The sequence below is a fragment of the Triticum urartu genome, chromosome 3A, assembly GCF_056163025.1.
Source record: "Triticum urartu cultivar PI428250 chromosome 3A, HENAU_Tu73, whole genome shotgun sequence".
Taxonomy (NCBI): Eukaryota; Viridiplantae; Streptophyta; class Magnoliopsida; order Poales; family Poaceae; genus Triticum; species Triticum urartu.
The window spans coordinates 273,511,687-273,514,589 of record NC_141875.1 but is presented as its reverse complement, the minus strand read 5'-3'; the positions used below and the strand labels follow the sequence as shown (position 1 = coordinate 273,514,589).

Here is a 2,903-nt window from a genome sequence, read left to right as displayed (position 1 = left end):
GCGAGCAGAATCATTGGAGAAGTACATAGTGGAAAAGAACTCCATCACTAGATCTTCATTGTAGGGGTGGTTGAAGGTGACAAACGGAATCAGACCCAGTCGTCCAAGAGCGGAGTACACACCGGGATACAGATGATCATTGTTGCGCAAACTCTCAGTGTTGACTTGCTTGTGAGGAGCAAACTTCTTTGACTTGGTGATAAGAAGCTCATGATAGATTCTTTGCTGAAACCCATTCTTGAAATGGGGATCCATTCCCATACTCGTGTCCTTAACATACGGATGGTTCTGTGTCTCAGCCCAGATCTCTGGCTTGGTCCACTTGACAAGAGGCATATTGCGGAGGTCACGCGTGCCCGGAGTGGCTTCCTCCGGACTAGACTCCTCTTCCTCTTCTTCATCTTCCTCACCACGATCATCTTCTTCTTCTATCTCATCATCTTGTGAGTCATATTCTTCCTTAGATTCATCGGAAGCCTCAACAACGGGCCGCTTTGAGGCTGCACGGCGAGCACGGCCCTGACCTATCCCGGACCCCTGACCCATGCCTTCAGACGGCTGACGACAAGCAATGGTGAAGTCCTTTGATCCTCCTTTTGCACACTTGCAACGAAGCTTAGACCTCTTGTCAGCGGAGTCAGAAACACACACAAAAACCCAACAACACAAAGCATGAATCACAAATGAGTACAAGTGCAAGATGAATGGCAAGGAGATAGACAAAAATCTAGGCAAAAGTTCCTGGATAGCCCATGCGCACGGGGGTTTAGACCCCGTGGGCAGGGAGTCCCGTGCACACGGTACAGGACCGTGGGCACGGGGCCCCGTGCGCATGGGGGTCAAACACCCCGTGGACACGAGGGTCTCCCAGTGGCAGCCACTACCAGAAAGAACTCTAGGAGTGGGTGCAGCAGAGGGACCAAAGGATCTAAGCACTAGACTTCTATCTACAAACTAGTTGAGGCCAAATGAATCTAGGGAGCAAAGAAACCCTAAAGCTAAAAAATTAGATAGGAACTCAAGGAGATAGAACAAAGGAGACCAGACCAACCGGAGGAGGACCCCATCTGGATCCAGATCCATGGAGGAAGAACTCCGACAAAGCCCGGAGGAGCTCCGGCGAGTGGAGGCGACGGCGGCGGCGCTGGAGGCTTCCTGGGGAGAGGAGGGGCGAATGGGTGGGAATGAACCCGAGCGCCCCCCCCCCCCCCATGCCCCACCTCTTCAGAACCAGAAATCGCAGACCTCGTGCGCATGGGCTAAGTGAGCCCCGTGCGCGCGGGGGTCCCGTGCGCACGGTACAGAGCGTGTGGGCATGGGGGGCGTGTGCACGGTACAGGCCCGTGCGCATGGGGTATTCAAGAACTTTGACATGAGTGGATTTTTAAATACAGGGCTGAGTGAATACTCTTACCCCAACTTCACAAAGCACTCGGTCTACATTTCTGAATACGCCACGAGGAAAGTCCTATCACTATGGAAAGGGAATATGTGGAGCACTTGTACCAAAAGAGAAGCGAGGAGAACAAACCAAAAAAAAGAAACAACACACCACACAAGCGAAACAAACACGGACACAACCCTCAAGCGAGGGCGGTGGCTGAGGCCACCATGTTTGAGTTTACTTGGTATGGCACCGCGAAGATATGAACCTTGGGCCCAAGACCAATACTCATCTTTGAAGCACAAGTACCACCTAAAGTGGCTTATGTGAAAGATTGTGTTTGTTTTATGCACTTGTAGGATAAGATAGCTCATGAGTTGAACTAGCTCCCCCTAGACATGTGCCTACATCTAAGCAAGATAGTACATGAGTATGTGTGTGTGAGCAAGAGTTTCATCCAAAGTTACTAATATCCACGATATTTAGCTCATGCCTTAACTCGCGGAATCTTTCTGCGTCAAGGGGCTTCGTGAAGATGTCTGCTAGTTGATTCTTGGTGTTGACATGGAGTAACTCAATGTTTCCCTTGGCCACATGATCTCTAATGAAATGATGATGAATCTCAATATGCTTGGTCTTGCTCTGTTGAACCGGATTATGGTGATCTTGATGGCACTTTCATTGTCACACCAAAGAGGCACTTTGTCACATTTGACACCGTAATCCATCAAAGTTTGCCTCATCCATAATAATTGGGCACAACAACTTCCGACAGCAATAAACTCGGCTTCGGCTGTGGAGAGAGATATACAATTTTGCTTCTTTGAAGACCAACTTACCAACGATCTCCCTAGGAATTGACATGAGCTGGATGTGGACTTGCGATCAACCTTGTCTCCAGCCCAATCCGAATCTGAGTAACCCATTAACTCAAATGATGATCCCTTGGGATACCAAAGGCCCAAGTTTGGGGTATGAACCAAATATCGAAGGATCCTTTTCATTGCCGAATAGTGGCTCTCCTTAGGAGCGGATTGAAATCTTGCACACATACACACACTCAACATAATATCTGGCCTAGATGCACAAAGGTAAAGCAAGGAACCGATCATAGAGCGATATACCTTTTGATCCACTTCTTTACCATTTGGATCAAGATGAAGCTGACCATTTGTGGCCATGGGTGTCTTCATTGGCTTGACATCTTGCATTTTGAATCTCTTGAGCATGTCTTGGATATAATGAGATTGATTGATGAAGGTTCCGCCTCTCAATTGCTTCACTTGAAAACCGAGAAAGAACTTCAACTCTCCCATCATGCTCATCGCAAATTCCTTAGTCATAAGATTCCTAAACTCAACGTTAATAGAATGGTTAGTTGACCCAAAGATAATATCATCAACATATATTTGGCAGACAAACAACTCTCCTTTTACCCTCTTTGTAAAGAGAGTGGAATCTATTACCCCAATCTGGAACCCCTTCTCGCTTAGGAACGCCGTAAGGTGATCATACCAAG

At 47.9% G+C, this 2,903-nt stretch overlaps 1 pseudogene; it reads right to left on the bottom strand.

Moving 5' to 3' along the window:
* Positions 1-1,926: 1,926 nt before the first annotated feature.
* LOC147979438 (secreted RxLR effector protein 161 pseudogene) lies at positions 1,927-2,595 on the bottom strand (annotated as a pseudogene).
* Positions 2,596-2,903: the final 308 nt, after the last annotated feature.